The following is an 18,487-nucleotide window of genomic DNA, read 5'->3' on the forward strand; positions in this document are numbered from 1 at the left end:
AATGAGTTCCTAATGACCACATTTCCCTTCTTTCCCCATGACTTCTTTGACTGTTCTATCTCCTTGGGAGATTCTGAAACTGGAATCCCAGTGTTTCATTAGGAAATATTAGTTTTAATTAGTAATCTCTTCCTTTACGTCTTCAATTTTGGATTTCTAGGTATTTATACCCTTGGTTTTGCTATTATAAATGTGTTCCATTTTCTTATTCATGAACTCTGAAATCCCTTAATTTTATCATAATATAATGGATCATAATTTCTGATCATCTGCTCATTCTATCTTGCCCTCTACCTTCTTTTAACCCCTTTCCCATGATCTTTTAGTTCTTCCCAAACCATCATCCCTAAATGGCAACATTCTCCTTTCTTCCCCATCTTGACCCTTAGGTGAACTGGTTCAATTCTATACTTTCCTCTTCTTTTGAGGCATTTACTCCTTTATCTTATAGCTGATCTTTCCCCAAACCTCAGTTTTCAAATCACTTTTGCTTCATTCCCATACACATGTATGGTTGAATGAAGCTGAAGAAAAAATATGCACTATAATATTTTGTTACATGGCCTCAACTAGGCCTTCACTTGCAGGACAATCTTTTTTTACATATTCCCAATTAACTTGATACCTTATTCATCATATTAGCTTTTTCCAACCTTTTTATCCATCCTCAAACCATCCATTGATCACTCTCTTGCCACCTTTAGTAAAGAAACATTTCATATTTTACTGAAGAAAAAAAGGAGATCATTCACTGAAACCTCTTCCCCGGTCCTCATATCACATCACCCAAAGGCCTTCTACCTCATGCAAACAAATATATGAAGCAAGCTGTATATAGTAGATATAGGAATTAACAGAGGAAAACCGCTAGAATAAGGAGGAATCGGGGAAGACTTCTGGGGGGGGGGGGAATGGCATTTTAGTTCAGACTTGAATCCTGGGAAGCCAGTAGGTAGAGTTGTAGAGGGAGAATATTCAAGGTACGAGAGAACAACCAGAGAAAATGTCCAGAGATGATGGTAGAAGTGTTGGAGTTTCTTCTTTGTGGAAGAGCCAGGAGTCCAGTATCAAAAAGTATGTAACAGGGAATAAGGTATAAAAAGACTAGAAAGATAGATGAGGACTAGTTTAAGAAGATCTTTGAATGACAGAGCATTTTATATTTGATCCTGGAGGCAATTAATAACCACTAGAGTTTATTGAACAAGGAGATGACATAATCAGATCTATACTCCAGAAAAATCACTTTAGAGCATAAATAGAAGATGAATTGAAGTGGGAAAAGTTATTGTAATAGACCAGGTCTGATATCATAAGGGTCTTCACTAGAGTGATGGCAGTATTAGAGGAGAGAAGGAAGTATATTTGAGAAATGTTGTAGAGATGAGATCAACAGGCTTTGGGCACCAATTTGGAGGTGGGATGAGAGATAGTGAGTAGTCAAGGACGATTCCATGGTTGTGAGTCTGAAAGAAAAGGAGAATGCTAGTGCTCTCTATAATCATAATGAAGGGCTTAGAGAGAAAGATGTGTTCTCTTTTTGAAAAGATGAGTTAAAGATCTACTGGAATCTAGATTGAGATGTCTTCGATCAGAGATGTAAGATTGGAAGTTAGCAAAGGGATTGGGGAAGGAAAGGTAGATTTGAGAATCATAAGGATAGATAGAGATGATAACTAAATCCATGGGAGTTGAGAAATTGTGTAGAAGGAGAAGACAACAGAGGAGAAGAAAGGATAACAAAAAAGAAGAGAACAGAAGAGGACTCAGAACCCTGATGGATAAAAATGGTAAAAAAGGATGTTCTGAAAGAGGATCCAGGAAAGAAGACAGGATTAGTCAGCAAGGTAGGAGGATAACCAGTAAAGAATGACTGATGTCTTGAAAACATCAGGAAAAGGGGTGGCTAGGTGGCACAGTGGATAAAGCACCGGCCCTGGAGTCAGGAGTACCTGGGTTCAAATCCAGTCTCAGATACTTAATAAATACCTAGCTTGTGGCCTTGGGCAAGCCACTTAACCCCATTGCCTAGCAAAAACCTAAAAACAAAAACAAAAAGAAAACATCAGGAAAAGATCATTTCAAGCAAATTTTCAACAATATCAAAGTCCACAGAAAGGTCAGAGAGAATGGGAATGAAAAAAGGTTATTGTATTTGACGACTAAGAGACTGTTAGTGACTATGAAGAGAACAATTTCAGTGGAATGACAAGGTCTGAACTTGGGAAAATTTTTAGGAGACATTGGGGAACAAAGTCTAATCTCACTATATGGGTATGAGTGAAAGTGCAAACAATACTAGAAAGGGGCCCTTTTTAATATTTGTGTTTAAGTAAAACTTCATTGTCAATTAAAAGAATAAGTTTGCGTTTTAGTTGCTTTATTGTGTTTGAGGTACAAAAAAATAATGTCCTTTGTGATGGAGTAGTCAGTGAATTTTCACTTTAAAAAATTCAATATTCTGGGCAACTAAGTGTACAGTGGATAGGATAAGCCTAGAGGCAGGATGACTGAGTTCAAATTCGATTTCAGAAACTTAAGACTTAGCTGTGTGACCTTGGACAAATCACTTAACCCCATTGTCTTGCAAAAAACAAAAACAAAAAATTAATATTCCTGGAGTATACACCCTAGTGAAATGTATTTTATTCCTATATCTGAAGAACAAATTAGTTAAATGTAGAAAGAGAGTTATCATTTGTAAGCTCAAAATGACTTTACTGGGGCTTATGTGGATGATTGGAACCATGGAATGGGGGAACTTTAAGGAGTGAAATATAGCGTATGATTATTCTCTTTTAAATATTCAATTCCTATAGAAGAATTAAAGGGTAGGGTTTTGTTCCTTAATATCTTTTCAGTGTATGCATAAACGCTCACGTTAATTAGAGCTTCTATGGGGGACAGCTATACACATCTCTATATTGTTGTGATGAAGTGGAGAATAATGGTTACAAAGGTTGCTTTGAAACCATAAAGAACAACTTCAGTGCATTAGGAAACTCTCTGAGAGGATATATTTCAGAGAAGGGTCTTCTCTACATGGGTAGAGGGAATTACTTATCCCAAAGAAACTGCAGGTTCAGTTCCTCTGCCCTGTATTACATTTCTTCTAGGGGTATGGGGCTTAATGAAAAAAGAAACTTAACAAAACAAACATAGGTCCTAAGGCATTACTATTTTCTTTCATATTCTCACCTTTATCAATTCTTATTTGCCAATGTTAAAACATTGCATTTCATTCTTCTATTAGTCAGGGTCATGGTTTTCCTGATTAAAGGTGTTTTCCCCTTTAATAGCAACCCCTCCATTTCTGGTCACAGTCAGGCACTCAAATATATTCAGGAAAATATAAGTGTATTTATACAAACACATCTCAGTTGTAATGATCACCAGCTGTTACCACCTTCCTGAGGAGTTGCAAGGTGAGTTCCACATGTAGTTCCCCACCCCCTTGGGCATGAGGGGGCAGGAGAGAAGAAAGCTTTCATATTAAATTGTTGAATGACTTGACTGTAAATCAGTTGCTCAGGCCTGGAGGCAAGCTCTTGAAACAGAAACATGAAAGCATTTGGTTATCATCCCAAATAACTTCACATTTATGCAATAAACACCATGTATCTCAGTAATAAGGCCTAACTCCCTTGTGTTGCTCATGTAGAGTGCAAGAGTGATGAGGAAAACATTCAGTATTTCACCAAATGGTATAGTAATCCTCTAGTCTTTCTATCTTATTTTGTAGATAAAGAATCTTAGACTGAGAAATCCAAAACTTTATTCATGATCACACAGATTGCAAACCAGGACAGGTAACTAGATTTTTTGAGTACCATTCTAGCCCTTGTTCTATAGTTGCCTTGATCGTTGGTTGATCTTTTTTTGCTTATGAATGTTCAGATCTAATATAGTCTTCTGGCCTAAACTTGTTTCAGAAGAGGTAAACTCTGGGTTTAGAACTGGATTCTTAATCAAGTATCTGGCACTTGGTCTTCATGTGCTCTCTATTTGGGTTAAACCAGACTGAGTGTAACCTCAAAAGGTTTCAAACCCATTGGTGAGTTGGAGAGATATCACTCCTAAGCATGTGAAGACTTCCTTCAATGGCTGAGAACAATTTGTTCCAACAGCCATGAAAGAGGTTGAAGCAGGTGCTGCAAAGTGCTTAGAGCTTGGTCAGACATCAAAGATATTAAGGTCATCCACTGTATCCTGAACCATCTTCCATCATCTTGACTTTTGTATTTGATGGCTTGGGAAGAGAGAGTGAAACTGATGACTGTGCAACTATACCTTTCTTAAATCCAAATCACACAGAAGTAGTAAGATGCCATAAGACTGAAAAAGAACAAAAGGCAGTGTTCTTTTATATGGGAGTTTACTTTGTGCCTTGCCCATGCTCTGACTTATGGTGGCAAGGTAAATCTAAGAATTGTGATATGTCTATATCTGGATTCTCTGTATTTGGTGCTGTCTCTCCTCACCTTCCCCATCCTGCATGACATCTCTTACCCTCAATCAATGTTTTAATTTATTGGAATGGGGAATATGTGATGACAAGGAAATTCTGACATAGAATAATATATGCTTATCAGATCAAGCATGTTTTAGAGCCCCCAATGGACCAATTACTTCAAAAGTACTATGTCTTTCCTGAAATGAAGATCATTGTTTCATGGGATGCTTCTTACTCAACTCACCCCTAGGTAGGTATTAGGGAAATTACTTACACACACAAAGAGAAGGAAAAAACACACAAAATAAAATACACCAGCACCTTCCCACCCCCAACAATGACTATTAGATGCTCTAAGAATATCTCCTCCATAACCTTGTTATATAGGGATCATTTGGGGGTTATGCATAGTATCTTTAAAATGATCCGGAGATGAAAATGCATTTATAAGAAACAGAAAGACAAAATATCTGGATAAACCAAATTTGTGATATCTGAGGCTTGTTTGAATGAGATTAAGATCTTTTCATTAGTTCAATGAGTTTTATTAGAATGATTTTGCTTAAGGGAGCTATGTTGTAAAGCAGTATCTTAAGTTAGACTTGACAAGACATGTCTTTGACTCTCATTAAAAACATGTTTATCTCTTTTTTCCTTACCCCCTTGACAGTAAGAATCTCAATTTAGCTAGCTTCAACTACCCCACACCTAACACAGATTCTTGTACTCAGTGAGTGCCTCAGTGTTGCTTACTGAATTGAATGATGGGTTAGGTGAGGAGCAATGGGGGTCTCGACTAGAGCAGAGGCAGTGGGAGGGGGAAGAAGGGACTAAGGGAAGAGCTATTTCAGAACTAGGATTGACTAGATAAATTTGGTAGGGGTAAGAAGAGGCAACAGCTAAAAATTAGTCTGGGACTTCTTAAAGGAGGCACCAAAACCAGAAACAGCGAAGTTAGGAGTTGGGCAGATTTGAAGGGAAAATCATGATTTCAGTTTGGGACAATAGGAGAAAAATAGTTCCTTGGAGTATTCTATAATGGAATCATAATCTAAAAGCTATAAAGGATCTTAGAATCTGTCTAGTTTAATTTCCTCATTTTACAGATGAGAAAACTGATCCCTAGAGAAGCGAGATTACTTGCTCAAGGTCATGCAGTAGAGAACTTCAGAATCAGGATGTGAAATCAGATCCTTAGGTTCCAGGTCCAAGACTTTCTATTCTGATTTCTTTTTTTATTTTTCTTTGGTTTTTGCAAGGCAATAAGATTAAATGACTTGCCCAAGGTCACATATCTAAGTAATGTGTCTGAGGCTGAATTTAAACTCAGGTCTTCCTGACTCTAGGGCTCGTGCTCTATCCACTATGCCACCTAGCTGTCTCTCTTTTCTGATTTCAACACACAGCATTATTTCATAAAAAGCACTGTAGTATGATATGTAGAGTCATTTCACTTCTTACTGTTTCAGGCAATTCTTCATATTTGTAAGTGACAGAGAAGCTATTTACTTGCTTTGGTAAAAATAGTCTCCTCATCTGGCCACTCCTTCAACTAATGAAATCAAAAGTTGAATATCCCCTATTAATAAAAATCACTTATATTTGTATAATGACTTTTTATAGAAACCCTATGACATCGATAATATTTATGTTATTTTCTCCATTTTAGAGATGAAGAAACTCAAACTCAATGAGTAGAAGAGATTTTCTCTGGGTCTTAACAAGTAGATTCCAGCTAGGCTTTCAATCCCCATCTTGACTGCATACAGATCATATTCCCATCTACCATGTTAGAAGGGTTCTTCAGTGTTCATCATTTTCTTGCCCACCCCCCTCTGCTGCTTGCCCAACAGGATGAAGCCCAGAAGCAACTGGAAATTATGTTTATTTTAGCCATTTTCCCCCCTTTGTCCATTGACCAGAAATACTTGAGTAGACCATGGTAATTATAATAATTAGAATCATTACTAATTTTCTGGGGTGAGGATGGGTATTGTCACTATTTACTTAAGAAAAGGCTCCTGGAATGAAATGTATCTATTTCAGACTAAAAATAGCAGTCTCAAGTTTCTAGGAAAGAGGTCAAAGTGTTTCTAGGGGGGAAAAGATCAAAGAAGTGAAGTTAGTCCAAGTTTCTTTGTCTGCTAGTGACAGTGGCTTCCTGATTTCCCCATGCAAGCCTCCACGGGTGGCGAAGGAAATTAAACAAGAAGGAAATGCCATGTAAAGTGTAAGCCTCTCTCTTGGAGACAAAACTGGCTCATAGTGGAATAACAAGACTAATTTTTCAGCAGTGGGATGTTTCTGATTGGAAAGGGATTATGTAACTGAGATTTGAATTCTCAGTTTCTTATATGATTTAATAGAACGAAAGATGGGGTTGAGTAAGTATGTTCTTCACTGCCAACATGTGAGTTCTAATCATTGGAGGAGCAGCATTGTCACATTGTCAGGTCAGATTTGGAGGGAGATAATATAAGTTCATCTATTGACTTGGTGGCTCAGAGCCATAACTAGGGTAAGACATCTGGGACTTTGCTCTAGGACACTAATTTTATAGTAATATGTCAGCATTTATATTCCTTCTACGATGTAGAAACCAGAGTTTATGCTGATTCAGTAAGAATAATTAGGTATTATGGGAAATAATCATAAGTTAATAAGGGAAATTACCAGCTAATAGAATGACGTTAGGCATTCATTTGCTCTGCCAAGCTCCCCCACCCACACTGCACAGTGTGGCACACTTTCCTGAAGTGACCTGTTTCAGTTTTTTCATTCTCACTTTCTCTCCCAGCTCAAGAGGAAGGATCCTTCTTTTGCCTTAGGTTCAAAACTCCTAGTTATGACTCTGCAGTTACTTGCTATTATAGATAGCAAAATAGAGCAGAAAACATAGAAAACAGGATCAGAGGATGTAGGTTAGAATTCTGACTCTCCTTTTGTCATTATTTGATTCAGTTATGTCTCATTTTGTGAACCCATTTGGAGTTTTCTTGACTGATAACTGGAGTGGTTTCCCATTTCCTTCTCCAACCCATTTTACAGATGAGGAAACTGAGCAAACAGGACTAAGTGACTTGTCCAGGAGTCATCCAGTTAGTAAGTGTTTGAAGTCAGATATGAACTCTGGAAAAATGGGCCTTTCTGACTCTAGAGAGGTATTTTATCCAGTCTATCACCTAGAAGCCCCTGATTCTGCTACTTAATGTCTATAATATGATTTGTGGCAAATAGTTCAATCTACCTGGTCCTCAGTTTATTCATGTATAAAATGAGAGGAGTGGGCCAAATACCCTTTCCAACACTAAAGTCTATGATTATATATTTAAACTTTTTAGTTTGTTTTTTAAAAAAGGACTAATAATATCACATGGTTAACCTCCTCCAAGATTGAGTGAGGTAATCACAGAAATGTAACCTGGCTACATTTGATTGGAAGGATATGGATGCTAGCCAGTTAGCCAATATTATTAAACAGGGTCTGTCCTCACATTCTCATAAGGATATTAACAATCTTGATCCCATTCAAAGGAAAAGGATCACATTGGGGAGGGGGAGGGTGACCAGGCCATAGATGGGCAAGTGCAAGGAACTATAAATTTAGCCTAAAGAAAAAAAAAACTTAGTAGAGACATAATGCTCATGTACAAGTATTTCATAGGGTCATAGGTGCACATCTTGAAGAGACCTTGGAGGCCATTTAATACAATTCCCTTAATTTATAGATGGGAAAGAGGCCCAGAGAGTAAGAAGTACTGCTTCTCTAGTATATTGGCAGAGCTAGGATTTGAACCTAGGACCTCTGACTAAAAGTTTAGCTCTCTTTTCCACTGTGTTTTATTGTTCCTCTTCCTCAGGATATAATTGGTTCATGGAGCTTGGTTGCATACAGAAATTGGAAAGAGGAGGGTGGTATGATGCCCTTTGTTCCTGTCCTTTCCCACACTGTCATCTATTTCTGTATAAATCTGGCACTATCTCCTAAATGAAAGAGATCCCATAGCCCTTTAGGTTGATGTCTTTTCATTAGTACATGCTTGCAGATGAAATATACCCTTGGATGCTTACAATGGTTATTATGATAGAGGGATTTCTAAATGGGGATTACAATGCCCTTGCCTCTCTTTTCATTTTTTTCTCATCTCTAAAATGGGTATAATTGAAAGAATTCTGTCACTTGGAGAAGCTAGGGAGATCTACCAATAGATTAGTTTAAAGAGCATAATCCCCATGACAATTTTGTATTATAATGCCATTTCACATCCATTAGTCAATGAATTCAATGGGGAGTCTTTTAAAAAATATATATGTATATATTTTTATTCTCAATTTATGGAATAAGCAAGCATTTCCATAATTTCCAATAAAAAGATTATTGTACATGAATTGCAATTTTATATAACTTGCAATTCCTTTTACATATACAATAAAGTTATCCTGCAAATTTATTTTTTACCTTTTTATTTCTTCCATCTCCACCCTTTTCCCCTTAGAGATGAGGGAGCTTTCCAAACGTATGTCCTGTAGTGTCTATCAGGAGAGGAATGGGTGAATAAAATGGCATGAAAAATAGAATACTACTGTACTATAAGAAATGATGAAAGAGAATATCTTTTTCAATTGAAATTTTATTCTGATTTTCCAATTACTTGGTAGTTTTTCATCATTCATCCATTTGCAAATTTAAGAGTTCCAACTTCTCTTCCCTCCCCATCTCTTCATTGCATCAAACAGTCTAAAAAATGTGCATGTACATTTGTGTTTAACATATTAACATATTAGTCATATTGCAAAGATGAATTAGAACTAAGGGGAGAGAAAAAAAGAGGAAAAAAATCAAAGAAGTTTTAAAAAAGTAAAAATAGTATAACTTTGCTCTGCATTCAGACTACATAGTTTTTTTTTTTTCTTAATGTGGATGACATTGTCCATAGCAGGTCTCTCAGGATTGTCTTTGATCTCTGAGCTGCTGAGAGGAGCTGCATCTAACATATTTGATCCTCCCTCAGTGTTGCTAATGTTTACAATATTCTCTTGGTTCCACTTACTTCATTCAGCATCAGTTTATACAAGTTGAAAGAGACTATTTCAAAGAAAACTCAGAAGACTTATGTGAAGACTTATATGAACTGATGAGGACTAAAGTGAACAGAACCAGGAAAACAATATAAACTATAAAATCAACATATTAAAAAATGAAGAATTGTGAAAGAATTGAGAACTCTAATCCATGCAATGATCTGCCAAAATTCCAGAGAATTTGTAATGAAATACATTTTCTACTTCCTGGCAGCAAGGTGATTGGCTAATAATTATACACATTTTGAGATATGGTCAACATGGGAATTTGTTATGCTTAATATCACTTAATTGCTACAAAGTTTCTCTTTCCCTCCCTTCCCCAACCACTTTGGGGTAAGATGAAGAAGACAGAAATACTTTTTTTCAGGTTTGTTTGTTTGTTTTTTTTTTTGCAAGGCAAATGGGGTTAAGTGGCTTGCCCAAGGCCACATAGCTAGGTAATTATTAAGTGTCTGAGGCCGGATTTGAACCCAGGTACTCCTGACTCCAGGGCCGGTGCTTTATCCACTGCACCACCCAGCCTCCCCTAAGACATAAATACTCAAAAAGTTATATAGATAAAATTTAATTTAAAAAATTTTGAATGTACCCCTAGAGATTATTGTAATACACTACACAGAGTAAAGGTTTAGTGTATGTTTGTAGAATTGATCCACAATAGGAAGAAAAAATAAATTCTTTCTTGGAAGTTTATCTAATTGCTTTCAAATAAATTTAAAATTTTATTTAATATATTATTTTTCCTCAGTTACATGTATAAATAATTTTTAACATTCATTTTTAAAATTTTGATTTCCAAATTCTCTCCCTAACTCCCACCCCACCCCTTCCATTTAGAAATCGACCAATTTGATATAGATTATATATGAGTAGTGATGTAAAACATTTCCATAATATTTACCCTATGAAAGACCCCCCCCCCCAATAAACTTCAAGAAAAATAAAGAAAAAAAGAAATATGCTTCAAACTGTATTCAGATACCATTATTTGTTTCTCTGGGGAATGGATAGATAGCATTCTTTTTAAAATTTTTTTTATGTAAGGCAATAGGGTTGTGTGACTTGCCCAAGTTCACACAGCAAGGCAATTAGCAAGTGTCTGAGGTGAAATTTGAACTCAGGTCCAAATGACTCCAGGGCCAGTGCTCTATCCACTGCACCACCGAGATGCCCCCAGATAGCTTTCTTTATCATAAGTCCTTCAGAGTTGTCTTGGATCACAGTATTGGTGAGAAAAGCTGTCATTTATCCTACATTGTTGCTGTTACTTTGTACACAGTACATTTCACTTTGCAACTGTTCATCTAAGTCTTTCCAGGTTTTTTCTGAGTATGTATTGCTTATCATTTCTTATAGCAGAAGAGTATTCCATCATAATCACAAACCACAATTTGTCCTCCATTTCTCAGCTAATAGCATCCACTCAATTTCCAATTCCTTGCCAGTAAAAAAAAAGAGCTGTCAAAAGTTTACATACATACATGTGTGTATGTGTGTATACACACATGTATATGCTTATATATATAGGTCTTTTTCTTTTTTGTTTTCATCTCTTTTGAAATACAGCCCTTGGGACAGCTAGGTGGCATAGTGGATAAAGCACTGGCCTTGGAGTCAGGAGTACCTGGTTTCAAATCTGGTCTCAGACACTTAATAATTACCTAGCCATGTGGCCTTGGGCAAGTCACTTAACCCCATCTGCCTTGAGCAAAAAAAAAACCCCTAAAAGTAATACAGCCCTAGTAGTGACTGCTTTGGATCTTTATCCCACTCTTTGTGGTCTCATCTTCCTCATCAGTTTCTGACATTTCCCTTTTCTCAGATTAATACTATAATTTGATGATCACTAGAGTACCAGAAATATAAAATGTATTTAATAATTATGAAAATGTTAAACTAAAGGAATGAATCTTCTTTTTCCAGTCCTTATGATGCAAGAGGTAGATTTGGGGATGGGAGCAAGGATAACCCAAGTAATTATAGCATCTTGGCAATGGCATAGCCTACTATCTCAAGGTCAGAGTTTTGTATATAATTATTACATAGGGACACCTAGATTTTCATATAGGAATGGGAAACTCATCTATTTAATCCCTTCAAAGAAGAGAAACTAGGCTATAAGTTTCCAAACCCCACCCCCCAGATGATCTCTTTTTTTCTCCTTTCTGGTGAAAGATCACATAGACATATGGATTTTTGAAGGTTATACATGAGTTTGTCTAAAATTGTTATAATTGGGAGAATAAGCGGAGGCCTGATGCAAAAGCCAGAATAACATTATGCAAAATGAAAGCACTTTAGAAGAATAAAAAAGAAAAGACAATGCAAATAAGAGGTAGTGAAGGTCAGAAGTTTTGCATAAAACTCCTGGCTTCTCATTCATCTGAATTTAGCCTGAGGAGAAAGAAGTGACTTATTAAAGCTGGAGGCTTTTGAAAGAGCTTTACTGTTGAGCCCCATATCTCCTTACAAAATCCCAGAGGGACCAACAAAGAATTCAGCGAGAAACTGATCATCTCGAAGCCATGAGGAAATCATAGAACCATAGTACAGATGTGGTGGGTGGGTTTTTTTAAATTTGTTGAAATAAAATATCACAACCTGTTGGTGGCAGTCAACCCATATTTCTTAACCCTTTGAAAAAGGGAAAGAAAAGCTATGAATGCTTAAAAAACTTTGACTTAGGGACAAAAGTCCTAATTTCTCATTATTGTCTTTCTTGCCCCCTCTCTTATGAGAGTTTTTTGCCTCAGTCATGAGGGTCAGTTTGATAGAGGCATTGTGGCAGAGTTGTAATAAAGGAAGTATGAAATGGAACTTTTGTCCTAGGGTTTTAGAAAGTGTAGGGCACAGTCTTTCATCTCAAAAGTCTCAGTCCCCTTCCCTGGCTCCTATTCCTTGTCGTTGTTATTGTTTAGTAATTTCAGTTGTGACCAACCTTTTGTGACCTCATTTGGGATTTTCTTGGCAAAGATATTGGAATGACTTGCAATTTCCTTCTCCAATTCATTTTACAGATAAGGAAACAAAGAGGGTTAAGTGACTTCCTCTGGATCACACAACTATGTGAGTATCTGAGACCATATTCGAACTCAGGTCTTCCTGATTTCAGGTCTGGCACACAATTCTCTGTGCCACTTTAGCTACCTTATTCATAGCAGTGGCCGGTCCTTCAGCATACCAACCTCTAAGCAAAATGGGTCATACTCTTTCCCCAAATGCCTGTGTCCCAGATGAACACTACATTTCATAATATAATCCTTTCTTTCCTTAGTGCAAAAATTTGTAGTTAAGACTCTATTGTGCGGTATAGCTTTCACACTTTTGGATTTGATTTCCTGTTTCTACTTAGTATTCTATGATTTTAGAGAAGGCACTTAACCAAAATGAGAAGATGATTCTGGATCTCAGTTTTATTATACATAAAATGAAGGACATGAATTGGAGTTAAGGATCCTTGCAACTCTAAATTCTTTGAGATTTGACTCTTCTTTTTTTTTTTCAGTTTTTTCTCAAAAAAGACTAGAGATCTCAGGGAGACCAAATCAACTTTTAGCTTTCCTGCTAGTAGCACTCTGGTTAGTACTATGGGACATTACCCCTCAAGCTAGAGGAAGTTTTTTTTTTAATAGAACTGCAGCAGGTCCAAAAGCAAGTACTAAAACAGATTAAGGGGAGAAGGTAGATTGAGAGAGAGAGACAGAGAGAGAGAGAGAGAGAGAGAGAGAGAGAGAGAGACAGAGGGAATACAACCCAGCTCACCGATGGAAATTGTTTACTGAATTCTATTGGGCTGAATGGAATAGGTAGGAAAGAGTTGACAAAAGTTTGGGAGAAGAGAGAATTTAGTTTTCTAGTTTCCACCTTCAAGACAGAAGATATATTGTTCTAGATTCTTTTCTTCAAGGAAAGAAAGTTATGGGAAGAAGGAACTAGGACTTTTATCATATTCCTAATTCTCAATTTTCTATACTATAAACTTTTGGGAATTTCCCCTTGGGTGAAATCTTGAACACTCAGTTGAGCTAAAATATCTCATTCAAAGGAGGAAAACTCAATAAGATCTGTGTATTTTTTGATATATTCACTTTTTCTGATGTCTGTTTGCTATCAATTTGGATGAGTGAATTTATTTTTTATTGGCTATATCCATTTTTGTGAAAGTGGAATTTGAAGGGAAGGGAATTATATTTTGGGGGACTTTTCCATTAAGAGATGATAATCTGGAGCTCAATCTGAACCTAAACTCTTTCTTAGATTAACAAAAATTTAGTAGGGTAAAAAGATATTATATTTAGTTCAGTACATTTTCTCTAATAGTGATCCCACACTATATCCCAACTTCTTACTTGGCTCAAGGGCCGGGATCCAAGTGTTCCTTGGAGAAGAGCAAGTGGAAGAGACAACAGTATCCTTATCTCCTCTCAAGTCACATGCAGATAGATTTCTGTTGATACATAATCTACTTGGATAAAACCCATTGTAAGAATGCAAAAAAAGATTAGTCTAGAAAGAGAAGCCTTGGTTAAGGTTTGATGGTTTATGTTCAAATCCTATCTATTCACATCTCCTGCTCTCCTGGTATATTCAGTTTTGAGAAGAGGGGAGGAGAGGGGAGGGGAGGGCAGGGGGGAAGGGAGGGCAGGGGAGGGGAGGAGAGCCATCTTGCAATATCTGAGGGGCAATTTCATAGAAAACAGAATCAGTTGGCCTCAGAAAATATAACTAGATATTATCAAATCAAATCTAAACATCTAAGTGTCTACTGTGTGTCAGATTATATGCTAAGTGCTGAGGTTACAAAGAAAGAAAAATAAGCCAAAACAAATGAAACATTCCAATATCACACATTTTCAAGGATATTATAGTCTAATGGGGAAGACAACATGCAAACAACACACATATAAATAACATTTATAAAACACAAGCATGCATAAATATATATGTATATATTTATATATGTATATACACACACACGCATAAAATCAGAGAATCTCAGAGGAAAGGAAGTAAAATAAAAGAAGATTGGTTAAAAAACTTCTTGTGGAAAGTGGGACTTTAGATGAAAGGAGCCAGGAAAGTCAGAAGGCAGAGATGAAAGGAGAGAATTTCAGTCTTGAGGGACAGTCAGAGAAAATGCCTCGAATTGGAAGATGGAGTTATTTTTTTTCAATGAACATGGTACAAAAGAAATAGTGCAACTGAATTTTAGAGAATGTACAGGAGAATAAGATATAAAAAGATTGGAAAGATAGGAAGGGGTTGTAAAAGGTTATGAAACCAAGTTACAAAGATTTGATGTAAGGAAAAATTTCTCTATAACTAAAGATATTTGAAGATGAACTAAGTTGCTTCTAGAGGGAGCGAACTCCCCTTTAATGGAGGATTAAAAATAGAAGCTGATAACCCCTTGTGGATTATAGTATAGAGGCAATTCTTGTTCAGATATGGATTGAATTAGAGAACCACTGAGGTGTTTTCCAATTCTATTTTGTGATAGTTAGAAAGCCACTAATAGTATAAATATGGAATAGCTTGCTAAATTCCAAGATACTAGAAATTATAGAATTTCAGCATTGAAATGAAATCCAGAGGTCATCCAATCTAATCTGTCACTCGACTATACTGTGACAACAAAAATCATAAGTTCATTTTTTTTTACTATTTAATCAGATACTTTGCTTCAACAGCTAGCTCAGTATCTACCTCCAAAGATCTTTAGCTGAAGCCAGTATGAACTTTCAGTCTCTGAGGTGACAAGGTCAGGTTCTCTAGAGAGGGATGAGTCATTTGTCATTTTGAACCTAAGTCATTACATGTGAGTGGTTCTTCTGTATGGTTGTTAAAGGAAAATTTGCTTCTATCAAGTTTCCGAGAGCACTAGGATATGAATCACAGTTAAATTTTATATTCTCAGAAACACTGTCTAATCCTATGTTTGGTGTAAAGTATAACTTCTCTTGGGTTCTTGTAGATTAGGACATGATTGTGCTGGGAGCTAAGTGAGGGTAACCCTTTCCATGAGATAGACTTTACTCATGGGAAAAAAATCTCATATCTTTCTCATGTGTTTTGAGGAATTCAGGAAGGTCCTTTACTCAAAAAAACATCTCCTGTTTAGATACTATCATGTCTGAAATTTTACCAATAAACTTAAAAATTCTTTAAATTTAACTCAACAGTTACCAAGTGTCTTCTGGGTATAAGGCACTGGACTAGGTTCCTGGAACTCTTTTAAAACTTAAATGCTATTTGCCCAATATGTTGGTGACTTAGTAGATAAGACTGTCTTCTGTTCTGGTATGGACCTGACTAGATCACTTTAGTGCACTAGATTTGAAAACCAGTCTCTCAGCCTCAATTCCTAGATCATCTACTTGGTAATTCTGAGATTGTAAACATCACTGTTCTTAGAATCTCAGTTTCCTGGGCATAGTTTACCAAAGCAAGATGAGCAGCTAGGAGATCCCTGGATTTGAATTCTGTCTCCTACTACAAAAATTAACTTTAGAATGAGGTAAATATGTATGAAATGCTTTGCAAATTTCAGCTATTATCATTCTTATGGGTGGGGTCCATGTCTTAACTTCCCTCCAGATTTGAATCTTAGGAAATAGCTGAGGGAGAATCCAATGGTTGAGCTAAAAAGGAGAAATTAAAGACTATGTCATTGTTTTGTTTGTTTTACTATCACTTCATTTTATAAGAGCAACTTGCATTTTAATAAAGGTTTCCAAAATGCCTGCCTCACAACTCTGTGAGGTAAGTAGCAAAAGTATTATCAGTCCCATTTTACAGATGATACATCTGAGGTTACAGCTGTGATCAACTTGTGCTCATAGAGTAAATGAATGTTAGAAATGGGATTTGAATTCAAGTCTTTGGATTGCAAGTCCAGTTCCTTTTTCTAGTACAAGGCTTTATGTTCATTGAAAGACCATCTTTTTCCCTGGAAGAGGACATTCAGTTTTGCTGGGTAGTTGATTCTCGGTTGCATTCTAAGCTCTTTTGCCTTCCAGTATATTATATTCCAAGCTCCACGGGCTTTTAATGTAGTTGCTACTAAGTCCTGTGCGATCCTGACTTGCAGCTCCACAATATTTGTGTCCTTCTGGCTGCTTGTAATATTTTCTCTTTGACTTGGGAGTTCTGGAACTTGGCTATAATATTCCTGGGGGTTGGTTTTTTGGGATCTCCTTCTTGGGGGGATCGGTGGATTCTCTCCATTTCTATTTTGCCCTCTGCTTCTAGGATATCAGGGCAATTTTCCTGTAGTAATTCGTTGAAAATGATGTCAAGGCTCTTTTCCTGATCATGACTTTCAGGTATTCCAATAAATCTGTTTTCAATATCAGTTGTTTTTTCAATGAGATGTTTCAAATTTTCCTCTAATTTTTCATGTTTTTGGTTTTGAAGTATTGAGTCCTAATTTCTCATAAATTCAGCAATCTCCCTGAGTTCTATTCTTTGTCTGAAGGATTTATTTTCCTCAGAGAGCTTTCTTATCTCATTTTCCATCTGGCCAATTCTGCTTTTTTAAAGCATTCTTCTCCTCAATAACTTTTTGAACTGTTTTATCCATTTGACCTAAGCTGGTTTTTAGCATGCTATTTTCTTCAGCATTTTTTTGGATTTCCTTGACTAAGCTGCTGACTTCATTTTCATATTTTTCCTGCATTTCTCTCATTTCTTTTCCCAGTTTTTCTTCTAACTCCCTCATTTGATTTTCAAAGTCTTTTTTGAGCTTTGTCATAGCCTGAGCCCAATTTCTGTTTTTCTTGGAGTCTTTAGATACAGGAGCTTGTGCTTCCTCATCTTCAGACTGAATATTTTGATCATTCTTGGGCTCATAGGCAAAATATTTCTCAGTGGTGTTCCTCTTTTTTCTCAGCTTGCTCATTTTCCCAGCCTAAGCCTGGTTTTGGGGTGCTTCCTGAGCTTTTGGGACACTCCCACAAGGATATCAGTGTATGAGGCTCTGTCCTCCCTCTTGGTCTGTAAATAAACATAAGCACCCCCCTCTGCCATGGGGCTGAGGTGGGGGGGGCACTTCTGTTCTATGGGGGGGCCTAGACTGCGATCAGGATGTGAATGTGGTCAGAACCCCAGCGTTCTGTTCCAGGGGAAGAGGACAGAGCTCAGCAGACTCTCTTCACTCCCCTCCCTAGGTTCAATGGGCTCAAGCCCTGGGGACTGCTGCTTACCTTCTCCGCCTGCTTCTGTTTCCTGGATCTGGATTGCCTTGGTCATGCTGCTTGCTGTGTGCCCTGAGAGCTGGGCTTCACGTGCTCACTCTGGCAGAGGTACCCCTGCTGTTCCCCCAATTTGTGCCCAGTGCTCCTCAGGGCATAGCTCAGGAAACTCCCCTGAGCCATAGCTCCCAGCGCCCTGGGGCTGCCTCCGGGAGGCTGAAGTTCTTTTGTTCTGATGGGCCACCCCTCTGGTAAACCACCCCTCCAACCCCAGGGAGCAGAGACTTTCTGCTCTTTTCCAGGTTACCTTGGGTTGGAGAATTGCCTCACTGGATCCCTCTGTGGGTTCTGTCTCTTGAAAATTTAGTTAGAGTCCTTAGTTTACAAGTTTTATGAGAGAGCTCCTGAGACACAATCCTCCCTTGACTCTGCCCCTAGATTTATCTTTCTTTCTGATTATCCATCTATTTCTAGTTTTATATAAATTTTTATATAAATATATAGGTTATACATACATATATGTATGTATAAAATATATATGTGTATATGTGTGTATGTCATCCATAACTATGTAACTATTATAACTATCTCCTGGAAATGTGATGTAGTAGAAAGATTGCTGGCTTTGGAAGCCAGAAAACATGTATTTGAATTTCTGTTTTTCCACCTTGGGCAAGTAATTTCTCTTAAGTTTGAGTTTTATGCTTCATAGGACTCTTGTAGCTCTAGACTTATGATTCTAAGAGCTTGATCTTTT

General features: G+C 37.1%; 1 long non-coding RNA gene across 1 annotated transcript in view; it reads left to right on the forward strand.

Annotated features, from left to right (window-relative positions):
- Nucleotides 1–18,487, forward strand: part of LOC141498568 (uncharacterized) — a 90,316-nt gene that overhangs the window by 40,038 nt on the left and 31,791 nt on the right. Inside the window, exon 4 of the long non-coding RNA XR_012471693.1 lies at nucleotides 12,556–12,604. This is a non-coding gene — a long non-coding RNA (uncharacterized LOC141498568). The remainder of the gene's footprint in view (nucleotides 1–12,555; nucleotides 12,605–18,487) is intronic.

This window comes from Macrotis lagotis, chromosome X, assembly GCF_037893015.1.
Source record: "Macrotis lagotis isolate mMagLag1 chromosome X, bilby.v1.9.chrom.fasta, whole genome shotgun sequence".
In the NCBI taxonomy this organism is placed as follows: domain Eukaryota; kingdom Metazoa; phylum Chordata; class Mammalia; order Peramelemorphia; family Peramelidae; genus Macrotis; species Macrotis lagotis.